Raw genomic sequence first — 25,872 nt, 5'->3', positions numbered from 1 at the left:
TTTTCATGGAATTAATATGCTTTATTTTATAATTGAAAATATTTTATTATGATTTAATTTATTGTTATTTTGTAGGAATTAAAGTTGTATTTTGGCACTTTGAAATGAAAAGAGAAAGAAAGAATTAATTAATTCTGAAATAAATAAAAGAAAATTGGCAAAATTAAAAATGGCAAAGGCCCAAGAATCCAAAGGCCCCCCAGCCCAGGCCCGTTTTACTCCTCAACCCACTGACGCGAGTCGAGCCGCGAGCCTCCAAGCCGAGCCGAGCCGAGCAAGCCACCTGACGCCTGCCATCTGCCACGCCTCCAGCCTCCTCTTTTCTCCTTGCGCCACCTGTCCCCACCTGCCAGCACCCAGTCTTCAATATTCACCGACGCAGCAACAAGGCCCAAAGGCAGCCTCCAGCAACTCCAACCCGAGCTCAACCTAGCTTGCCTCCTTCATCCATGCACCTTTCAGCAAGCCCAACGTGACCAGCCCAACCTCACCCCAGCTGTCCAGCAGCCTGCCAACGTGGCGCCTTCCCATCGGCTGGTGTTAGGCTAGTTTTAGCCTACTTTTTAAGTGTTTCGATCATTGTTTTTTTCTTTGGCTTGTACGATTTTGGAGCGGATTTATGCGTGTTTTTCTTGATTTCAGGTTTATGTGTTATAATTAGGCAATTGGAGTGAAAAGTGAAGATTTGGTGCTAAACTAGAACTGAAAGCGTGTTAACCTGAATTTCGAGTAACGGTCGCGGCGCTACTAATGGTGTCGTGGCGCTGGTATCTATCAGAGTCTCGGCGAGGTCAGAATTCCAAATTGCAAGTGAAGATCCCAAGAGGCCTTAGGGTCGCGGCGAGCCCCTTTACAGAGAATTTGAAATTTCTCTATCATGCATTAAGGCCGCGGCGCAGGAATTGGAGCCGCGACGCCAATGTCTGTACGGGTCAGAATTTTTTTAGGGGTAATTTCGTCATTTTTTGGGAGAAAAGGAGGAGGTTTTCGTTTTTAATAGGGGGGAAAATCGCAATTTGAAAGGAGTGACGGCTGGAACTCTAAAAAAGGAAGAAAAAGGACATTGGAGGGGGGACTTGACAAATCGTGACAATCCTAAACTAGTTTCTTTTCTTCTCCCTTTATTGTTCTGCATTTGATTATGTTTGTTTTTGAATCAGTTAAGAATATGTCAATGGAGATTATGAACTAAACTTCAATTTAGGGATTTTAATGGAGATTATCTATGGATTAATGCAATTTTGATATTTTCTTTCTTCTATTGATATGTGATTTATTCATATTCGTGCTCAAAACATGTTTTAGATTGGCCATCTTCTACATGATCTATGATTCTAATATGAAATCTGAAAAGTGAATATTAGGAATGCTCTAATCGAATAAACATAGGTTTTGATGCAAAAAGAAAGTAATTGTGTAGCTTGTGTGGCTTTAGATTATTGCTTAATGCTGATTGCTTGTGTAATTTATCTCAAAAATGCATTACTTTACCTTGCAATTTAGTACATTTATGTCTTAATAGGAATATTGGTAATTTTATAATCTACCATCACATTAGAAGAAGAAGGAAAATTATTTTGCATTATTGAATTAGATAATTGAAGCAGTTGAAATTATTTTTCCCTAATTTTCATCTCTTGGTTGAATATTGTTATTTGTCTAGTTTTATTTCTTTGTTTAATTAAATTAGTCTCAAAACAAATTTTTATTTGCAAAATAGAACTATAGATTCAATTTACTTGGTAATTAGCTATAGTCCTTGTGGGAACGATCTCACTCACGTGAGTTATTACTTGTAAAGACAATACGTATACTTGCATGTTGGATTTTTTACAACAGCTGGGAATGGGTCAAAACCTACATCTGCCACCAGCCACCTTCAACCCATATTTTGTGGGTATTCCGCCTTGCAAAATTGCCATTTTGAGCTTTAAAGCTCATCTTTTTTGATGCTTTAGAAAAAGGGCATTTTGACCATACACCAAAATAACTAGGTTAATATTTATTATAAGATTTGATTTTTCAAAATCATATTTTATTATTAATATTTCAGATTTATTTTGTAAACCTCATTTTGTTGTTTAATTTCTTTTTAGTCATTTTCTCCCTCTATAAATAGGGACTCCTTCTTCACACTTAGTATGTAATTTTTAGGTAGCAAAACTCTACCAAATTTTAGTCTCATTTCTCATATTTTCTCTCTAGAATTTCATGAGAATGTCTAGCATAATAGGCTAACATTCTTAGGAAGGTTAGGATGATCCTATATGAACTATGACTTTGTTTGGTATTTTTGATTCACCACATGCTTAAAGTTTATATATTTTAGTGATTTATCTTCTTTCATCTCTACTTCTTCATCTTGTTATCTATATTTATGTTTACTAATAATATATAGATTTTGTCATGCACTTTCTATATATTATCAAATTAGTGAAAATAATATAGATAATATCTTTATCATTTTCTCCATCTCATTCATATATATTTACTTTTGCTAAATCTATATAGAATTAGTCATGCTCTTTCTATGTATTTTATAAATAGTAAAAGTAATATTTGTGTTAGGTTTTATGTCCAATCTCTTATTGCATTATTGCCAATGGTATAATGTCATTTTTAGATTTCTCATAAGATTTACCTCATCTTTCCATGGTAAAGAATAATAATCACTTGAATACATTTTTGTAAAACATATTTGTGCTTCAATGATAAATCTTCCAAATGAATAGTTGGGATGTGAACTTCTCATTTGTGTAACTTTTGTGAATCAAAGATCCAAATAAATAAGTATGCATATTGGTGACTCTTGATCCTTCCTACTTATTACCTATTGTTACATCACACTTTATTCTATCTTTATTTCTAAAATTTAAATTTCAAAAACAACAAAAATATCACGTGTTCTATTTTCCTCACATTATTTATTGATTAATTTTTCTTTACCTCCTTGTGGAATCGACCGCCCATCTATACTACAACCACCGCTTAGTGGATGTACGTTTTGGGCGTTAAACACCCGATCTATCCTATGAACAAAAATCAACAAAAAAAAACCAGGCACATACACATATTGCAGATCAAAAACGAAATCCCTCACCTTCGCTTTCTTTGGGGTTGTTTCCTAAAAGTTTGGTCGGCTTGCTCGACGTTTTCTCCTTCCTCTTCTCCAATCGTCAACTCCAACACTTTGGGAGCCCTTGTTCGTGGTCGTGGAAGACAATGGTTGGTTTCTGACGGATTCAATCGGGTTTAAGTGTTACAAAGTTTGCTTGCTTCGGGACTTTGGGAGAGAATACGAAGAGTCTGTGAGAAAAAATGACAGGGGTATTTTGGGTAGTAAGGTCATTAGTAGCACCAAAATGAGAGTCGTATAGTGATAGGATATTTTTTAAATACAATGTCACTTAATGCTTAAAAGTCAAATTTCTCTTTTAAAGTTGTAAATATTGTCTATAATTTTAATAAAAATTGGTTTATTGTTTTTTTTAAATATATATATAATAGAATGAATTATAGTTCTGTAGTATATATAAATATTTATATCAATAATCTGTACATATATGATATCTAAACACAACGTTGACATATATTTATATATTTACATGGCTACATGACTTATATATAAAATACAATAATATTTAAAAAGAAATTAATAATAGAAATAAAATAAGAATAGAAAAAGTCATAGTGTAGACAGTAGTATACATGCATCAACTATTTTTAGTTTCTAATGTATCTCGCAATGTCCTTTGGTGAATTTGATGGAGAAAAAAAGCTCCAATCACTTGATAAAAAATAAATTATCACACAAATTTATAAGATAAAAAATGATATGTATATCTTTATTATTTTTAAATAAATATGATTTAAATTATCATAAAATATTTTTAAAATATCATATTTTAATAAATTAACTTATTTATTTTTGTTTAAGTTTATGTTTGTTCGAGTTTTTGAACTTGACAGTGATAGCAAAAGATTATATATTATATGTTTAAATAATTATCATTGTAAAATATCTCAAAAATATCATATTTTAATTTGTTTAATTATTTATTTATTTAAGTTTAATTCATATTTACAATCTAACGTTAAATATAAAAATATTATGTTAAATATAAGAATATTTCGTTAAAGTTAATAGAAAAAAATTAAAAAAATCATTAAAACTAAGAATTTCTATTTTCTACACACTTTATATATAGAAGAGATATTGTTTCTGTTATCCCCGTTTCTTTCCGGGTGTCCAGATCCACACTCTAAGCCCGTGGGCCGCCTGATTTAGAGTTAAGGCCCAGATCGGGCCCATTTGACGAGAGGAAAACGGATGTTGGCGGCCCAAGTCTAGGCAAGGCCCAAAGGGCGTCCAAAAGTGCGGACCGGGACCACCGCTGGGGCAGGTGGTATGAACCCGGGACCGCTCCCCCAACGTCCCCCAAGGCGCGGCAAAGAAGGTCGCGGCTCCCGAAACCAAGATGGGAGTCAGGATCGCTGGGGACAAACCCGGATCCTGGTAAACGGTCTGGGATCCTGGTAAATGGTTCGAGAGCTTGGTGAATGGAGGGGGACGTTGGTAAACGAACCCGGGTCGGTTGTCCGAGTTTGGCGAGATAAAGTGTCCAAGATACAGACATTGTCCCATGAAGCGTGGGGGTTGTCCCCACGCTTAACCTGCAGAATAGGCTACCTCGGGATTGTACGCCGTTGGTTCAGACCTGCGCCGCCACTACTCTGACCGATCTTGTCCCCCAAATCTTCCTTGTAGCCTAGAATACCCAGACTAAAACTCCAGTTTGTCGCATGTCTTTGAAATACTAAAACATAATGTATGTCATGTTGATTAAGAGTCGAATATCATGGTTTTTAATTATTTTTTTCTTTCTTTAATTTTTCGCACAAGAGAAATATATAATGACCTAAATTTAGCTAATGTAATGACCTAAATTTATTACTTATGATATGAACTGGAATAGCCAGAGAAGCTCAATTTTCCAATATGTGTGGCGGTTCTCTCCTCATTACAGTCAAAACAACTAAAATCTACTCCAAGTTGAGTCTGAGATGTTGGAGTTGTTGAAACTCACTTCTAGAAATATAATGCTCTGAAGTAGAGTGAATTCATAGAGAATGAGACATGTCTATCTCCCATGAACACTTCATCTTATTTTCATGGCAGTACTCAGTTTCCACCATAAAGCTTAGATTTTAGGTTGCAGACAGCTAGTTAGACTTAAGAAGCATAAAAATAGGGGTTGCAACCAATACGTGGTAAACTACTCTGCACTCTCTAATTCAATCTGAAGTGTTTTTTTAGTTACAAGCATAGAATACCATACTTGATAGTATTAACCACACATTGAAACTCATGGAATGCTACAAACCTTTTATCAACCTAAACATTTCAGATCAACATCATCGATGGACACCAAGTATGCTATTATGTTAAGATTTATTGAAGTAAAAGCTTAGCACATTAATTGCCAATGTATATATTACATATTACTTTTTTCTTTAATAGATGATAAGTTCTTATGCTGTAACTGCACTCAATCTACAAATAAAAAAAACTGCTCAACATGCAATGAAATTCTATGTCAATTTAATTTATAGTTTTCAAATTTGTGAAGGCCCAATGGCTAAATTTGGAAGTTTGAACTAATGTTGGAGGGGTGCGCCAAGCCCATGCAGTAGTGCAACACATGAGCGACTACACTTGATCTTAGCCAAAAGGCCGAGAAAGGTATGATTTGTTTAGTAAAAGGATTTGGCTTATATAAGTCATTAATGAGCTGCTATTGTAGTTTGTAATCAATGTGGGAGTATTGAGACTAACCATATTCATCTAATTAATTGTTCAACAGCTATATCATTTTGCATTATTACTATGGCTCAGCAAACTTTCACCGTAAGGGTATTTAAGAAAAACTACATCTTTATCCATCTTGCCAGTGAACAACATCCTTCTCAACCCAAATTTCAAGTAAAAGTGGCAATTCTCAATAAAAATGTCTCAACATGTTTTTACCGAAAACCAACTCTAAATATGATAATGTAAGTTCACCCTTATCCATGCTTAATCAAAATGCTTTGTTCTTTTTATAAATTAACTACCATCGGTTCCTATAATGATGATAGTGACTTGGGTATCTACTAATAAATCTACATTTTTTTTATAGAACTTTAAAAAGAGCTAAAACAACTGCATTTGATTCAAGGTGAAATTTGAGGTATTGGTTATGACTCCCTCACAAGTTCTGAAACATCATCAATGAATAAATCTTAACACTAGACAGAATGACATCAACATTTCTGAGAAGTGTGGAGCCTAATTGGACTCATAAATAGTAGACATAATCATAGTATAAAAGGAACACTAATGTTTACAGGAACAGAAGAAAAAGTATTACAAGTAACAAAATTTCATGCATCAATGTTGGTAAGTGGACCTCTAAACCAATGTCGAGCTCTCAAGAACCAAGAAGGCACAATTAGAATGAACAAGCCACCAACTGCAACTGGTGTATAGTTGAGTGTCTCCATGGTAACTGGGAAGGCCACAGGCAATGAGAAGAAGATTGAGACGATTGCCACGCAATCCAACCGACGAGGACTCCGTCTCAAGACAAAAATTTGACTGCCAGAGTTACCCTGAAGAAGATAGGCAAAGCATAAGAAATGTACAATCCAATTGTAGCTATGGACACCATTGCATTAGATGCCACTATGCTTCCAAGAGACTGCAACCAAAAACAAAGATAATAATTAGTACATTTTAGTTATGGATTGGGGGCATGGTGCATGAGTTGTATTGATAAACATTACGAGCACAAAGTGGTCTGCATAGTGGCCTATGATGGTCTAAATTATGTTATCAATATTCATAATAAGGTTGTTTGCATTGTCTGTTTTGGAGGTGATTGAACATATTAATAGAAATTGTAATGCCCCAAATTTCCTAATAAGGTTTAGGACCTTGATTAGGAGGCCGGGAGGGCCATAATTGATTTCTTATGGTATTTAATGATTATATGCATGTTCATGTGAATTATATTGTTATATGATGGTGAAAGCATGCATATGGGCTCATATTTTAATTGCAAGGGCATTTTGGTAATTTGGTCGTTGGGGGCGTGATTGTGTAATTTTATGCATATGGGTGAATTATAATTTTACCACATTATATGTGGATTGGTTCGAGCCATTCGACATGAGACGATCATGGGAATGCAAGTTTTCGGTCTAGTCATAACGGGATTAAGTTCGAGGCTCGGGGTGAGTCTCGGGGTCATTTTGATGATTAGAACATTACCGGGAATTAAAGGGTAATGGGATATGATTTATTGGTATTTGATAATTTTGAGAATAACGGGAAATGGAGGATGTTAATTATAATTAACAAGATAGGCGGGAAAGGACGGTTTTACCCTTGGGAGTGTTTAGAAGCTTTAATTTGACCTAGGGGCAAAATGGTCTTTTCACCCCTAAGATATATATCAAATCAAGGCTGTAGAAACCTTTAGACCAAAACAGAGCATCCTCATCTTCAATCTTTCTCTCCTTCTCGTACACCAATTCTCCTCTTCCATCCTTTGGAATTTTTGAAGCCAACTTGAAGAACCAAGCTAGGAGATCAAAGGTGGGAGTTTAGGAACTTAGTTCAAACATTGAAGAGGACTCAAATCCAACTTGAGGTAAGGTTTCAACCTAGAACTTAAGCTTTACTCTGTTTTACAAGTTAGTTTTCAGTTGGGAATTTGAGATGTTAGTTGTGAGAATTCATGGAAGTTCTTGTGTAAGATTGCTTGGGTTTTGATGAGGTTGTGGTGTAGATGAGGTTTGGGGGTTGAGTTTGATGTTTTGATGATGTTTGGGATTGATTTGGAGGTTTGTTTTTCAAGGGAAATCGCAGGGGAGAAGACCAGAAAAGTTTCTGGTCTGCTGATGGCGCCCCAGCGCTAGGCAGAGCTGTCTTTGGAGCTCTCTGACTTTGGGGCAGCGCCCTAGCGCCATTAGGTAGCGCCCCAGCGCTAGTGCACTTTCCAGCAAGCATATTTTAGGGCTCGGGAGGACTTTTAAGGCTCGGGGGTTGGTTCCTTTACCCCGTTTGGGTGGATTGAGAGTCCCGAGAGTGTGGGATGGATCCCGGGAGTGAGGTTTTAGATTATAAACCTTTCTATGATTTATTTTAGTGATGGGATTCCATATTTGGTTATGACTAGGTGACCGCAAAAGGACCAAAGGATTGATCTTTCTCAAGGGTCGTTATTTTACTAATTCTTGCTCGAACCCAAGGTAAGAAAATTGCACCCCATGTGTGACATGCATGGTTATGATTGATGCATGTTGAATGTTTAAATGTAAACATTGATAGTATATTGAGTGCTTGACGATCTTGCTCATTTGCATATGATTATTATTAAGGCATGCTGGATGATTAAGTGTGATGCATGTGATGCACGAGAAACATGTGATTAGGGCATGCCATGAATGATGAATATGAGATTGGCCAGAGCTTGAGTCTCTGAGTTTGTGCATGATCATGATTATGCTAGCAACTGTTTAGTAAGCATGCTGAATGCCCTATTCATTGATAACTGGCATATGATATATGTTTATAGCATTGCTTACTTGTGTATGGTACTGACTAATTAGTCAGATTTGACAAAAGGTGCTAGTATCAACTGTGAAGCTGTGACTCATTAGTCAGGTTCGGCAGTGGTACTGGGCACTGGTCATGTTGCACTGACTCATCAGTCAGAATCGACAAAAGTGTTAGTGTTAACTGTGAAGCGGTGACTCATTAGTCAGGTTCGGCAGCGATACTGGACACAGGTCAGGTAGCGCTGACTCATTTGTCAGAACGGCCTTAGCGTGGATCACGCAAGCCAACAGAGATTAGATCTAATCGACTATTAGCATTGAATGACTCAAGGAGCATTAATGCCTGATCGACCCTGAGGGTCGATGAATGAAAAGAGAGCTTGGAGGCTAGTGGCTTACTTAACAGCCACTCTCCCGCTAGAATCATGTGATGTTCACCCACTGGTTTGAAAGCTTTATGTTCAGTGTGATTATAATGATAATCATTTGATAATGTTTATGAAAAGTGTTATGTTTTCTTGCTGGGCTTCGGCTCACGGGTGCTATGTGGTGCAGGTAAAGGCAAGAGGAAGCTGGACCATCCTTGAGTTGGAGAGCTTAGGTGATGACGTGTACATATGCAGCTGCTCGACCGCCACGGCCGAGGTTTAAAGTGGAACTAGGGTTGAACCCTGTTTTGCCGCTTAGAATGGCCTGTTGTAAATATTTTTTGTAATAAACTCTGAGTTGTATTTTCGGGATCCCAATATATGTATTAAACGTTCTAGTGAAACGTTACATCATAACCAAACAGTTTAAACCCTAAATCGCTAATCATACCTAGATCACGTTTTGGCCAAATGACTCGATTAGCGAGTTTAGCACTGTTTACAAGGCACACCGTAACAGTCCCAGGAGTTGGGGCGTTACAGAAATTGTAGTTTAAGAAGCTTCCATTCTCTTTTTTTTATTTAAAAAAAAAAAGATTTTATGCTTTCTAATCCTAATCCTTTAGAGCCAAATTGATGTTTTGACTGTTACAAGACCAGGAATTTTCACAGAACTCACCAACTCTGTATCTGCTCTACAAACCTTTTATCAACCCAAACTTTTTCTGTGATAAATTGGTTTGTGCTTTATATGGAGTTCATGTTTGTACTTATAAAACTTTAGTGTTAGTAAAATAAAAAAGAAAAAAAATTGATATGATTACCGTATGTGCCATGCAAAAAGATATTGGAGCAGAAAGCCAAACTGCATTTATGGGGACTTCCTGTTTGTTGATTTTATGCCAAAGTGATGAAAATGGCATGGCTCCATCTCTAGAGAATGCATAAGCCATCCTGAAAACATAGACTATACACAATCAAAACTCATGCCATATACATACATATATGATATATATGTGTGTGTTAAATAAAAGAATATAATGTTTCTTATACCTTGAGTTGCTAATGATTGAACTCATGCCACAGAAGAAAATTGCAACAGCAACCACTCCCAAGCAAACAATACCCCCAGCACCACTACCATATCTACTCTTAAATGCTTGGTAAAATATTTCAGCAATGGCATAACCACCAGAATCATTATTTTCATCCAAAAGGGATGTGATAATGGTTACAGCAAAAGTGATGCCAAATATGTAACACAATCCAACAATGATAGAAATCCCAACAGCACTAATTATTCCTCTTGGTCCATTCTTATCAGCATTCTTGGTTTTTTCTGTCTATAATAAGAAAAACAAGAAGAATTAGTCTGACCCTTCTGTTACAGAGAACAAAAATTGGGGTCACTACACAAGTCAATTAGGCAAAAATGTCATATGCATCTTGGTAAGAAGTTGTTATTATATATAAGACAAGTATCAACTTTTCATACCATGTGAGCAGATGCATCATAACCAGTTAATGTATACTGACCATCAAAAGCCCCAGAATGAAAATGTAAACCGAGTCGCGGATTCCTTGCCCATTATCAGTGTTGAAATGAGTGAAGACATATTTGACACTAGCTCTCTCAGTGGCATCAGAAGGAATGAGGATCATGAGAACAAACACTCCTAAGTAAGTGAAAATTTCATTAATTTTCAGTGAGAAATTGGAAAATGTATGGTATAGGAAGGAGAGGGAAACTCTTGATCATACCAACAATATTCCACGCAGCAGCCAACTGTGCAAGTGAAAAATCTACACTTAATGTGACTGCCCACTGAAAATATGTAAATACATGTTGTGTTATTACTTAATGATTACAAAATGTTGAAGACTTTGAAACTACAGTGCTTAGAAATCAGAGGATGTTATTTCAAAAAGATGGATTTGGCACAGTTATTTTGTGTTAAAAATCAGTCTTCTTGACCCTATATAGGATAGACTAGACCCTTGCTCCTTAAAATTTGTTCTATAAGTGATGATTTCCAGTGGAGAACATCTCATTTAGTCAAAGACATGCCTAAGATACAAGTTTGAACCTTGTCTTTTTAAAGTATAGGAGAAATATGAAGCTAGAATAGTTTAATTCTCTGATACCATATTATGAACGAAAATAAAATTGTATTGAATTGAATGAATACAGAATACAAGTGACACCAAATATATACATGTTACAAAGAAGAATCAAGAAAAGTAAGAAACAGTCCTATACTTAACTAAACTATTTGTTTCAACTAATTTAGACATATAAGGTCCAGAACTAAGCTCAAAATTACTCTCAATAACTTAACTAAACTAACTGATTTGACTAAATTATATATATATAAGGTCTATTACTAAGATTAAAGTATGTGTTATACTTAATAATGGTGACTTTGTACTTTACATGCATTACAGTCTCAGACCCCAAATGAAACTCTAAAAGTTCCAAGCCAGAGTATAAACAGTCAACTAGAAAAAATTGAAGAAAGACATTTTCCCAAGTTAATAGTTAGAAAAAGAATATTATTACATACCAGCCAGTTATCCATGAAGCAAACGGTGATCATTTTGGGCCAGCGAGCTTGGCACTCCAATAGTAGAGGACCCCAGAAGTAAGGTAAGAAGAACAAATCTCAGCCATGGACAAAGCAACCAACATGGAGAAAGAACAAGCTATAAACCAACCATAAATAAGAGACACTGGGCCACCAAACCTTAATCCATTGTTGTATAGAGTGGTCACACCAGCAAGCAATGATATGATAGAGAATGAAAATGCAAAATTGGAAAGGATTCTGCAAAAATGACAGAGACAACAAACCAAACCAGTGACCCATTTGCATTTTGACCTTCATGTGAAGACATTTTTCCATTAGAAGACAACATGTTTGGCTAGTTTTCCAGGAAAATAATCCTGTCACTTAAGCATTCAGATTCAGTTTCGAGTTGTATATTGACATCTTCTTGGGACAATAATATAACAATATATTAATATGCAGACTGGTTGAGTTGTCATTTTCTTCTTTTGCATGTGTTTATATATATAAATATTTATATGTGTGCACGTATAAATGTGCTGTTATATGATTGTAAATGAAGATGATGATATTGTGTAATATATCGTTAAAAAACTTAATTCTGATTTGTTGGAATTTGTTTCAGTTATTTTAAAGTGTAAGAGAGAATCATTTGTGATTGTTCAAGAAAATCTTTAAATTTATCAGGCTGCGTCCAACTTCAACTTGGAAAGAATAACATTAATTAAGAACTAATTGATCAAGAATAATTTATAATACTCCAACTTACTTTAATAATAAAAAAAATCCAATAGACTACTTTTCAAGCAAACAAATGATATATAAAGTTTTAATTAATAATATAAAACCATTGGTCCGTTTTAAGGAAAACTTAATTAATTATTATATTTTGAAGGTGTACTTAATGATTTGTCTTATTACTTGTTTGCATTCTGTGTTTTGACAAATTACTTTTGGGATCTTATGTTTTGAAAAATTGTTCAAATAGAACCCTAAATTCGATTTTGGTCAAAGTTTTCTCAACTGAAATCACAAATAATTAACCAATCTAACAATTCAGAACAAAAATAAAATTATTCTGCTTAAAATTTGTGTTGTTATATTCAATTTTTTCTTCATCAAAATTTAGTTTAGGGGTCTATTTTAATAATTTTATAAAATATAGGGTCCAAAAATGAATTTTTTAAAACACGGAGTCCAAATAAGTAATCAGAAAAAACACAGGATCCAAAAAAGTATAATCTCTATTTTTAAGGAATCTACAATTTTAGTACACTTTGCTTATCTTAATATTTATAATCAAACGGTGGTTATAGCTACATCTTAAAGTGAACTGAAGATTTTTGTGTTTTGCCTCTTGTATATATTTTTTTTCATCTTATTACGGTCACTTCCAAAATTAGCTTAATTTAATTTAGTTCTAAAGAATACATATCCTAAAAAATAAATAATATAAAGTTTATCACAAAATATACAAGGCTGTCGTGAAAAATTTTATGCCAATAATTTCCTTTTTAATATATTCTTTTAAATTTATTATATGTTACAATCAATGATATATACATTATGATACAAAACATGTTATTAATCTCTAATTTTATTTATAAAATAAATCTTCAACCCAACCCAACTCCTTGACCCTAGATAAAATATTTTGACTGCATAACTCCTTAAATTTGATTATTGGAACAATTTTGAGAGAAAGAGTGTCGAACCTCTTCACAATGAAAAATGACAAAAATATCACCACCAGGAGAGAGACAAACACATGCTACCACGATTAGAAATCCCACCTAACAATAATTAGAGAGACAATATATATAACATTGCACATATTTAAATATATTCCAACCTTGACTCTAGATTACGAACTCACATAATAATAACATTACACATATTTATATATATTCCAACCTGACTCTAGATTACAAACTCTCCTAATTATAACATTACACATTTATATATATTCTAACCCTGACTCTAGATTACAAAATCTCACGGTCCCAACAGTTGTAATAACAAGTGGTAGTTACTTTTTAACCACAAGTGGTAGTTACTTTTTAACAATGAATAAAGTTGGAATTAGTATGCAAATGCAATCATGTCCCAAACATCTTTTTATTTAAGGGACAATGAATTAATTTTTAACTATTCATATTTTTAAAAGTGGGAACCACTGCATACAAATTTTATTTAACATGTATGCTAAAAATAATTGAGTATATAGTTTCAATATAATTTTTGGTTATTATTACGAGATATTTGTACATATAAGTTTGCAAGAATAAATTTTTTAATTGTATTAAAACGTTGCCACGGGACATATATGTCGTGTAAAGACACCACACAATAGCTATCCAAGTCCAGTTATCATCTCATCCAACCATCAAAATTCTAATAAATTGCAGTTACTCGAGCTACTGCGGACACATAAATCTGCGATAGGTTGGACGCTTGCTGATATCAAAGGTATTAGCCCTTTAATTTGCTCCCATCGAATCAATCTGGAGGACGAGGCTATCCCTCGAAGAGACCCTCAGCGGCGACTGAACCCCACGATGAAAGAAGTTGTAAAAAATGAAGTTTTGAAATTGCTAGACGCTGGTATTATTTACCCGGTAGCAGATAGTAAATGGGTCAGTCCAACTCAAGTCGTGCCCAAGAAATCTGGTGCAACTGTTATCCAAAACGAAAAAGGGGTCCTTGTCCCCACAAAAACGATGTCGGGGTGGCGCATGTGCATTGATTATAGAAAATTAAATGCCGCCTCCCGCAAAGATCATTTTCCACTCCCATTCATTGATCAAATCCTTGAACGTGTAGCTGGTCATCATTTCTATTGTTTTCTTGATGGCTATTCTGGCTATTATCAAATTGAGATTGCATTGGAGGATCAAGATAAGACCACTTTCACTTGTCCCTTTGGCACTTTTGCTTTCCGGCGTATGCCATTTGGCTTGTATAACGCACCAACTACTTTCCAAAAATGCATGATGAGCATCTTTAGTGACATGATTGAAAAATCAATGGAAGTATTCATGGATGACCTAACCGTTTTTGGAAACTCCTTTGAGACATGTCTTCTTCATCTTGAAGCTGTTTTAAAACGATGCCTCGAGAAAGGACTTGTCCTCAATTGGGAGAAATGCCACTTCATGGTATCTTCTGGCATAGTCTTAGGCCACATTGTTTCTGAAAAAGGAATTGAGGTTGATCAATCCAAAGTCGACCTTATCTCCAACCTACCGACTCCTAAGACTGTCAAAGACGTTAGGTCATTTCTTGGTCATGCTGGTTTCTATAGGAGGTTCATACAAAAAATTTCAATGATTGCCCGTCCACTAAGCAACCTCTTAGCCAAAGATGCCACTTTTGAATGGACACCTAAGTGTGAGGAATCATTCTGAACGCTTGTCAATTCACTCACTTCCGCTCCCATCATTCAATCACCTGATTGGAGTCTTCCTTTCGAGATCATGTGTGACGCCAGCAATTTTTCAATGGGATCTGTGTTAGGACAACGAAGGGAGGGGAAACCCTTTGTTGTCTATTACGCAAGCCGAACTCTCAATAGTGCCCAAATGAACTATTCCACTACTGAAAAAGAGTTGCTTGCCGTTGTCTTTGCTCTTGACAAATTCCGCTCTTATTTGATTGGATCACCTATTACGATCTTCACAGATCACTCCGCCCTTAAGTATCTCCTTTCCAAAAAGGATGCTAAGGCGCGATTAATATGGTGGATCCTTCTCCTGCAAGAATTTGACATAACGATCAAAGACAAGAAAGGTGTTGAAAATGTCGTCGCGGACCATTTGTCCCGACTTGAATTCAGCGATCCCGCTGACGGTCCACCTATTCATGATGATTTCCCCGATGAACAATTGTTTTCTGTTGCTAAGTTGCTGTGGTACGCTCACATTGTAAACTACTTAGTAACAGGTGAACTCCCATCTGAATGGAGTTCACAAGACAAACGCAAATTTCTGGTCGAGGTGCGCAATTTCTTTTGGGATGACCCATACTTATTCAAGTATTTCCCCGACCAAATCATGCGAAGATGCATCCATGATGATGAGGTGTCTAGTGTGCTGAATTTTTGCCACAATGATGCTTGTTGTGGTCACTTCTCTGTGAAGAAAACCGCTGCAAAAATCTTACAATGCGGCCTTTACTGGCCCATTTTGTTCAAGGACACCAATGATTTCTGTCGTTCTTGTGTAAGGTGCCAAAAGTTAGGATCCTTATCTCATCGGCACATGATGCCCTTGAACCCAATTCTTGTTATCGAAATATTTGATTGTTGGGGGATAGACTTTATGGGACCGTTTCCACCTTCTTTTGGCTACCTTTACATTCTTCTCACTGTGGATTATGTTTCCAAATGGGTCGAGGCTGTACCATGTCGAACCAATGATAACGCTACACTTGTCAAATTCTTGAAAGAAAATGTGTTACCAGGTTCGGTACCCCTCGCGCTATCATCAGTGATCAGGGCACTCATTTTTGCAACCGATCCTTTGAGGCTCTTATGCGTAAGTACGGTGTACTTCATAAAGTTGCAAATGCCTATCATCCACAGACCAATGGTCAAGCTGAGTTAGCCAATAGGGAGATAAAACACATTCTGGAAAAGACGGTAAATCCCGACCGCAAAGATTGGTCTACACGCCTTCTAGACGTTCTTTGGGCATACCGCACTACTTTCAAGTCCCCTCTTGGGATGTCTCCCTATCGGCTTGTCTTTGGAAAAGCCTGTCATTTACCTGTCGAGCTCGAGCATAAAGCATATTGGGCTATCAAAGCCCTAAACTTTGATCTGAATGCCGCAGGTATCAATCGCAAACTCCAGTTATTCGAAATTGAGGAGTTGAGAAACGATGCATATGACAATTCCAAGATTTATAAGGAAAAATTGAAAATCGTTCACAATAAACAAATCCTGCGAAAACACTTTGAGCCCAATCAGAAAGTGCATTTGTACGATTCTCGCTTACACTTGCATCCCGGTAAACTGCGATCGCAATGGACTGGTCCATTTGTAGTGAAGCAAGTCTTTCCCAACGGTTCGGTGGAGGTCGAGGACCCAACCGATGGGAGAATTTTTCGCGTCAATGGCCAAAGACTGAAGCATTACATTGAGAGTGTGAATCGTGTTGAAGAGGTCCTTCTTAAGGACCCAATCTACACACTCTGAAGTTCTAAATGGTTTGTTGTTGTTCTTTTTATTTTATTTTTTATTTTTTTCATTATTTTTCTGTCTTTCTTTTATTTTTGTATGCTTTTCGTTTTTGTATTTTGTTTTGGGGTATTGTTACCAGGCTATTTTCGCTCTCGCCTCATGGACATGGTCATCATCCAGGTGTTCTCTTTCCTTACATTTTTCATTGCTTATTCATTTTGACATTGAGGACACTGTCTGATTTTTGGTTGGGGGTGGTAAGCATGCATTGGCTTTCATTTAGAAAATCTTATTGTTACGTCATTAGCATTCATTTGGAAAACATTATTGTCTTGTTGAATTTTTAAGTCAAATTTTCTCAAAATTATCCAAGCATGAGTATAACTTGTTGGTTTGAGTCAGTTCTTAGTATGTTTAGTTATTAAGAAGCGATTTCTTTTGTGCACTTTCCAAACATGTGATAAATAAATTGGTTGTTAACACAAATAGTTGAGAGAAATTTCAAGTTTAAAGATTTTCATTTCTTGGTGAGTTGTGAGAGTTGAGAAAACAACTTTTTGAACTTTTATTGATCATTTGAGTTGGTAAAGTCACATCTTTGGAATTTAAAACATGACATTTACTAGAGGGATGTTTTCCATTTAAGAAAAGTCTTTGTAATAAATTTGTGTTCTATTTATTGTATTGTATTTGTAATTTCCTTTTTATTTTTGTGTTGTCTCTTGTCAAAAAAAAATGAAAAAAAAACACTTAAAAAAAAATGAAAAAAAAAACAAGAGCAACACTTTCTTCTATTATTTTGTAGTTATTGAAAAGAAAAAAAAAAGAAATATTTCTACTATCTTGTGTAATTGAATATAAAAAAAATTATTATCATTATAGTTACTTTCTTATCATTTCTAGTTAGTTGTCATTTTGAGCTTTCTCATAAATCCCAAAGGTTGTTTGTCATTTGAATTCCAATAAGTTGATATGCCTATCTTGTGATCAATATTTGTTCAAATTGCTTGTCCTAAAAAGTTTATCTTTTCTCAATTGAGCGTAAACTGTTACATTTCCAACTCCAAGAGTGGGATCCCTCCCATAAAAAACACTTTCAATGCCCGTGAGGAATTTGGAGTTGAGATCTTTATACTTTTGAGATTTTTCGATACTATTTGTGTTATGACTTGTGATAAAAAGAATATGGTTTGGTGCACACACTCACAACTCTGAAATCGCAACTATAGTAGCTTAGATAGTAATTTCTGACTTCTTGCTGATACTTTGAAAATGTTTAGATGATTTTGTTTGGTTTGACTTGATTATTCAACTTGATAATTTTATTTTTCGCTTGAATTGCTAGGGACTAGCAATAAGCTAGTTGGGGGTTGTGATTAGTGCCCAAAAATACACATTTATTGATTTTAATAGTCAAAATAAATTAAGTTTTAATTAATATTTTCATCAAATTAATATGATTAAATTTATAAATGAAAATATTTAATTTTGATTTAGTTTGTTTTATTTTGTGGATTTAATTGATATTTTTAGAACTTGGGAAACAAAGAATAAATAAATAAATAAAATTGAAGAAATGAGGAAAAGTTGGCATTTTTATAACTTGAAACATTGAAAAATTGGCCCAATTCAGCCCAGGCCCACTGGCCTCTTTCTCTACCTTCAGCGCCATGTGGCGTCTTGTCCTCGCGCCACGTGTCCCAGCAGCACTCCAAAGCCAGCCGCTTGTTGCTTTCCTTGCGCGCCACCTGTCCAGGCCATTCTCAAGCTTTAGCTCTCCAACATGACCATCAACCATATGTCTCAGCATGCATATTTCCATTCCTGCGGCCCAATGTAAACCATCAGCCCAATTTTCCTCCTCCAGTAGCTGAAAGCTCCCTCACGCCAAGCTCCCCAGCAGTGGCCCAACGCAGCAAGCCCAGAGGACCCAACTCTCCCAGCCAGCCGCCTACGTGGCACTCCCTCATTGGCTGGAAATGGGTCAAAACCCTCTTGTGTCACCAGCCATATTTTGTGGGTATTGGGCTTGTAAAATTGTCATTTTTAGCTTTAAAGCTCATGTTTTTGTGGTATTTTAGAAAATGAGCATTTTGACTATACACAAAAATAGCTAGGGTAATATTAATAATAAGATTTGATTTTTCAAAATCATATTTTATTATTAATATTTCAGATTTATTTTGTAAACCCCATTTTGTTGTTTAATTTCTTTTTAGTCCTTTTTTTCATCTATAAATAGGGACACTTTCTTCACATTATGTATGTAATTTTATAAAGTAGAGAAACTATAGCAAAATTTCCACTCACTTTCTTCTCATATTTTCTTCTTAGAATTTTGTGAGAATCATGAGCATAATGGCCTAATCTTCCTAGGAAGGTTAGGGATGATTCCATATGCAAGTGATGTTATTTTGCTACTTTGATTTACTATGTTCTTAATGTAATATATTTGAGTTATTTATGTTCTTTCATCTCTATCTTTATTTTGCTATCTTTATTTACTTATGCTAATAGTACATAGGATTAGTCATGCTCTTTCTATGTGCTTCTAATTAGCAAAAGTAATATTGATACATAATTTTATGTCTAATCTTCTATTGCATTATTGCTCTTGGGTATTTTGTCATTTTTAGATTTTTCATAAGATTAACATTGTGCTTTTAAAGTAAAGAACTTTATAACTCAAATGAACTTTTGTTAGAAAAGACTATGGACTTTAATGTTAGATTTTCCAAGTAAATATTGGGATGTGAACTATTTACTTGTGTATTTTTGTAAATCAAGTAACCAAGTAACTAAACAAGCATATGGATGATTCTTGAAACCTTTCATTTTCTCAAACTCTTGATTACATCTTACCTTTATTTCACTTATCTCATTTCATCACTTTATCAAAAATACAATACCAAAATCTCAAACCTCTTTCCATTTACAATTTTATTTACTTCTTGTTACTAACTTTTTGTGTTATTTTCTACTAACCTTTTGATTTTAGGTTACCTCCTTGTGGAATGACCGCCCGATCTTACTACAACTACTGCTTAGTGTAGTCACATTTTGGGCGTTAAACAATCAAGCATGCTCCTCAATCCGCAGTTAAAGCAAAAGGCTGAGTGGTATATCTTGAACAATTGTGCCGAAATTAAGGAGTACCTTAGGTGTGTTTTTTAGTCTTTTTTCAATAAATTTGTTTGGTTTATATACCGAGTAAAGACAAAAATCATAACATTGCTGTCCGTTTGTAGTGAGCATATGGATGAATTAAGAAGACAGGGGGGCTCGAATCTTGCAGTTCAACAAGAAGCTGATTTTCCTCAGTGGTTCAAAGAAAGAGTATGTATATGTTAGTCAATTCTTTTCCGAAACCCCACTTAATCAATCCAAAACTAAATTTCAATGTTAATGTTGATAGGTGAACGGTTTGCATGAGTCAATACCTACTGAAGTGATTAATGAATTGTATACTCTCGCAAACAAATCAAGCGGCACCGTGTTCTCATATCCAGGGATGATAGTGAATGGTGTGAAATTTGTTATTCATGGTCATGATATGAATCTTAAAACACAAAATTGCAGTGTAATGGTGCTAAGTGAGGAATGAGTGAACTACTATGGAATTCTGGAAGAAGTAATTGAATTGTCATACTTGATAGGCTACAGTGTTGTCCTATTCAAGTGTAGATGGTTCAATACAAGTAGAATTAAAGTGGAATCCAATTTTACGAGCGTATATGTGAAGGAAGAATGTTATAAAGATGATCCTTTCATTCTCGCATCTCAAGCGAAGTTGGTGTATTATCTTCGAGATGTGAAAAATGGGGATGATTGGAGGCTCGTTAATGAATACATTCCGAGGAATGTATGGGATTTCTCAAATTCCGATGTTGATGATACTAAGACCATAAATGATATACCAATATTGCAAGAAGTTAATTCTTCTTCATTTCAGTTGTGGGTAGAACTTCCAATTTTTGATAATCTTCATTATGATTGGGTTGATGTTAATGCCACTGAAGTGTACAACATCGATGATTTGGTTGGAGAAGGTTCAGATGAATTTTTTGTCGATGATGAAGTTGAATTTGAAGACAACACGTTGGCCGAGTATGAAGACGATGAGGATGACGACAATGTTCTAGTCGATAGTGATAGTGGTGTCTGTAATGATGTTGTAGTTAGTGATGATGAGGACAGTGATATGTAATTTGAACAAATATATGTAACTTTTTATATAATTCAATGAAAACTTTATTTATTATCATTAATTAATGATAGTATCAAATATAGGTACACATGCCTATTGGATGTCTTGGGGATAGTCAATGTATTCATGTACTGGTACTCATTTTTTCAAGATATTTGATGAAATATCTTGAAAAAATGAGTATTCGAACATGTCTGCTTACTATCTCCAAGGGATCCACTAGGTCGGAATAGGGTAGGTTGGGAAAGACAATAAGTAATAAAATGTTAATTTAATAACAAAAAATAATAGTGATGCACCTAGTGGATGCCTTGGGGATAATTAATGTATTCATGTACTGGTTCTCATTTTTTTCAAGATATTTGATGAAATATCTTGAAGAAATGAGAATTACTACATGACTGCTTACTATCTCCAAGGGATCCACTAGGTCGGAATAGGGTAAGTTGGGAAACACAATAAGTAATAAAATGTTAATTTTATAACAAAAAATAATAGTGATGCACCTAGTGGATGCCTTGGGGATAGCCAATGTATTCATGTACTGCTCCTCATTTTTTCAAAATCTTTGAGAAACATTTTTAAAAAATGAGGAGAAGTACATGACTCCTTACTATCTCCAAGGGATCCACTAGGTCGGAATAGGGTAGGTTTGGAAATACCATAATAAATAATGTTAATTTTATAACAAAAAACAACAGACATACATAATTTGAATTAGTTAATTAATGAATATTTTAATGTAGAATGGCCAAACCAAGTAATGACACAGGTGGTGGCTCCAAGAGGGGCAGGGGAGCTTATTACGATGTCAATATCGAAAAGGAGCTGGCCACTAAAAAAGTTAGTCATTTGAAAGTAGAGTTTGATGCACAAACTGGAAAAGCTATTCAAACGTACGGCAAGTGGTTCAACAATTCCATGGCTCGTTATTTGCGTAACACCGTATCTCCAACTACACTAGCTTGGGAACAAGTAAAACTAGCTGATATCCAAGTTATTCGAAATAGGCTATCTGTAAGCATTTTTAAACCTTTAATAACTCACTATTAAATATTTTGTCTATCTTCATAATATTTTAACAAATTCCAAATTTAAGTGTGATTTTAGGACAAATTCATTTATCCACAAGACAATCCAGTAATCAACGATGCCATGGTAAGACAAAAGCAAAAACATATGACTGATTGGCGCCACACGATGAAGAAACACTGGGTAGAGGTTGGAGGAGAGGTGGACAATGAGAGAGCGAAGTCAAAACCTTTTGGGTCGATTACTTCTTCTGATTGGGCAATTCTATGTGATTTTTGGGCTTCTGATTCTCAGCAGGTATACCGTAGATTTTACATTAATTTTTAATTATAAAATTACAATCTAGATTAATGAGTACTATTTTCTGTTTGAAGCGTATATCAAAGAAAAATAAAGAAGCTCGAGCAAAAATGACCATACCAGGAGGACACAGTTCCAAATCCATCGTTGCCCATGTTTATGATCACGTAAATTATAATAATTTATATCCTTACATTTACGAAAATATTATAAATGTCACAATGTTTAAATAATTTGCTTTTTTATATGGACTCATCTACTAGCGAGCTCCCGAGCATGATCGACACATTCGAGCACCTCCACAAGAAGAAGGATAAGTGGATTAGTGATGTAGCGGCGAAAAAACATGTAAGTTGCATAACCTTAACTAATTTATGATCATTTAACTTTAAAAAAAATTAGTAAATAATTAATAAATATTAATTATTAATTGGTTGTTGTCAATTAGTAATTATTTATTAATTATTAATTAAATTTTTAATAATTAAATCTTTATAATCTATGTGCCAAAATTTTTATGATTAATGATTGTGGACTAAGATAAAAAAAGAATGTAACTAATGTTGTCCCCGTATCAGGGAGCTTGTGGACTAAAATAAATTTGGTCATGAAAATCCATATCTAAATAAAAAACATGCAAATATAGTTGATGTATATGTTTGGAGACGTAAATTCCCCATTAATGGAATTAACTGCACTTACCGTATATATCAACATCTTCATGATTTTGATTTAGATATGGATTTTCATGACCAAATTTACTTTAGCCCACTTGCTCCCTGATACAGGAACAAAAGTAATTACATTATTTTTCAATCACTGGCCTGCAGTCATTAATGATAGGATGTTGGCAGATAGATAATAAAGTTATATTTTATATGTTGTTATATTAAAAATTTATAAGTTAGGTTTTCAAATAATGTTATATTGGAATTCGAGATACGTGCTTTTTATTGTGCAGACTGAGATGACCGAGCGTCGAGCATCGCAGAGTACGACCCCTGTATCATCTGCTGCTTCTTGTGTCGGCGATAATGTCGACGGTCAGTTCCTGCCTGATATGGATATTGTCACGGATGTCCTTGGACCCCGCTCGCGTTATAAGAAAGGGTTTGGGGGGTTGCCTAGGTTGAAGGCAATTGGCGCAAAGAGGACAGCATCTTCGTCAACTTCTCAAATGTTCGGGCAATTGCCACCTGAAGTGGACAACCTTTTGCAGCGAAGTGAGGACATTATGCTAGAAAATCTGAACCTAAAAAAGCATAATACTAAACTTGAGAGTCGTCAACGGCGTCAAGATCTCATGCTCAGTGCTTTGTTGAAGCAGGTTGGTGAAATGGCTCCTGGTTTTACTGTTGACTTACCGGAACAGGATTCGGACGAGGACGATGATGCTGACGGGGGCGGGGATGATGAGGCGGGCAGTACTCATTTATAAAAAAAAAATTATTTATTTAAAGTTTAATTTATTAGACATTTATTTTACTAAACTACTTTTATATTTTCATGTTTGCTGGAGACAAGAAATATTAATAGTTATAATTTTTTATTTATTTATAAAATTTTAATCTTAATTTTATTTCTAATTAAATAATATTACTAAAAAATTAAATAATTATTAATATATTAAAATTGAAATTTATTAATTAATATTAATATATTGAAAATAAAATTAGTAATATAATCAAAAAAATTATTTAAAAAATGCTTTTACCGGCGCAAAATTACGTCAGCAAAAGTCTCTCCCCTCACTGCATGTATACACCTTTATCGGCGCAAAAACGCGCCACTAAAAGAGTCAACTTTTGCCGACACATTTTTGCGCCGCTAAAAGTGTTTTCCACAACAATGTGACAAAAAAATTTGACGGCGCATCCTTATTTTTCCTGGCACATTTTTTCGTCGCCAAAAGATACCATTGCCGACGCATTACATTTTGCGTCAGCAAAAGTGAAATTAGCGATGGGAGTACGTCGCGGACCTTTGCTAGCGCAAAACCTCACTTGTGCCAGCGCAAATTTGCGCTGGCAAAAGTGAGGTTTTTTGTAGTGTATATTATCTAAAATATTTAGAATATTGTGTTAAAGTTAACAAAAAAACCGTTAAAACCAAATAAAACCTTAAATACATACTTTTTTTTATGTAAATAAAGATATAAATGAGATTTTAATAATATTTGTTCAATTATTGATTTTCTTTTTTTCGATGACATGAATTATTAATTATATATATGTGTATTTTTTCAGCTTTCTTACTATAGAGACATGCGAGAAAGAGAACTCAAGAGAGACAAAGTGATCAAGTTTCTACAAACGAATTCGAGGCTAGCTAACAATGTACCACTTTCAACTCAAAAGCTTCGATGTCAGAAAATGTATGATGCATTAAAGTTTAGAAAAGACATCGAAAAACTTAGGAAGAATTTGGTTGAAAGAATAAGAAAAAATAAAAAGCCATACATTGCTCTCCATTTAAGGTGTGCTTTTAATTAATTCCAAAAATGTCAATATCATATATAGCCTTAAAAATGTTACATCTATACAAGTTTAATTAATGTGGGTTTGTGTTTTTCTTTTCTTGTAGATATGAAAAGGATATGCTTGCTTTCACAGGCTCCAGCCACAACCTTACCATGAATGAGCATGAGGAGCTTACGAAAATGAGGTATGAGACAAAGCATTGGAAAGAAAAGAAGATCAATGCTAAAGTCCAAAGACTCCATGGGAAGTGTCCCATGACACCAAGAGAAGTAGCCATATTTCTTGAGGCACTTGGATATCCACCTGATACACAAATTTACACAGTTGCTGGTAAAATCTATGGTAAAGATGGTATCCAATCGTTGAAACAAAAGTTTTCGAATCTGTCTGCTAAGCTCAGGTTAGCAACAAAGGAAGAGTTAAGGCCTTTCATGAATTCACAGAATCGACTTGCTGCAATAGACTATGTTGTGGCGTTGGAAAGTGATGTGTTTATTCACTCTTATGATGGTAACATGGCTAGAGGATTACAAGGTCATTGAGTTTATGAAGGTTTTAGGAAAACCATTAGCCCTGACAGGTTATCTCTTTCACTAAGTTAATCCTTCTCATATATGGAAAACTACTATATATATACCATTTTAAGTTAGCTATATAGAATGATAACTAACCTTTATTTTTATTTTATTTTTGTTTTTGTGTAGGCAAAAATTAGTGAAGCTCGTTGATGAATTAGACAAGGGTAACATAACTTGGGCAAAATTTTCATATTTGGTCAAGAGCTTTCATGATAAGAGAATTGGGGGACCAAAACCAAGGTCTACTTCACTTACTCAAAAATCCCCAAAACTTGAGGAGAATTTTTACGAAAATCCTTTTCTTGGTTGTATTTGTCAACATAAAGTCTAAGGTGTGTAGAGAAGTAGAACACCCCCAAATAAAGGTGGAAAACAACAATTTTGAGTAGGTTATGTGAGGTGTTAACTTGTAAATGTGATAGGTGTAGCGAGTAATGATATGTGTACCCAAAATATGCATCAAAATATTAAACATAGTGACGTGACAATGTAGCCTAATCAATCACCTTTATTAAAAATAGAACTCATTATTTTAAAAAGTAGCAACACTTGTT

At 34.8% G+C, this 25,872-nt stretch overlaps 1 non-coding gene and 2 pseudogenes across 1 annotated transcript; 1 reads left to right on the top strand and 2 right to left on the bottom strand.

Moving 5' to 3' along the window:
* Positions 1 to 5,560: 5,560 nt before the first annotated feature.
* LOC133827643 (U2 spliceosomal RNA) lies at positions 5,561 to 5,747 on the bottom strand. Its single transcript, XR_009890295.1, has one exon. It is a non-coding gene; the product is annotated as a U2 spliceosomal RNA (small nuclear RNA).
* A 676-nt stretch (positions 5,748 to 6,423) lies between these two features.
* On the bottom strand, positions 6,424 to 11,867 carry LOC133823630 (amino-acid permease BAT1 homolog; annotated as a pseudogene).
* A 12,657-nt stretch (positions 11,868 to 24,524) lies between these two features.
* LOC133823629 (O-fucosyltransferase 19-like) lies at positions 24,525 to 25,649 on the top strand (annotated as a pseudogene).
* Positions 25,650 to 25,872: the final 223 nt, after the last annotated feature.

Source organism: Humulus lupulus, chromosome 3 (genome assembly GCF_963169125.1).
Source record: "Humulus lupulus chromosome 3, drHumLupu1.1, whole genome shotgun sequence".
In the NCBI taxonomy this organism is placed as follows: Eukaryota; Viridiplantae; Streptophyta; class Magnoliopsida; order Rosales; family Cannabaceae; genus Humulus; species Humulus lupulus.
The sequence above is the reverse complement of the archived record's forward strand: the minus strand, read 5'-3'. Positions and strand labels throughout refer to the sequence as shown.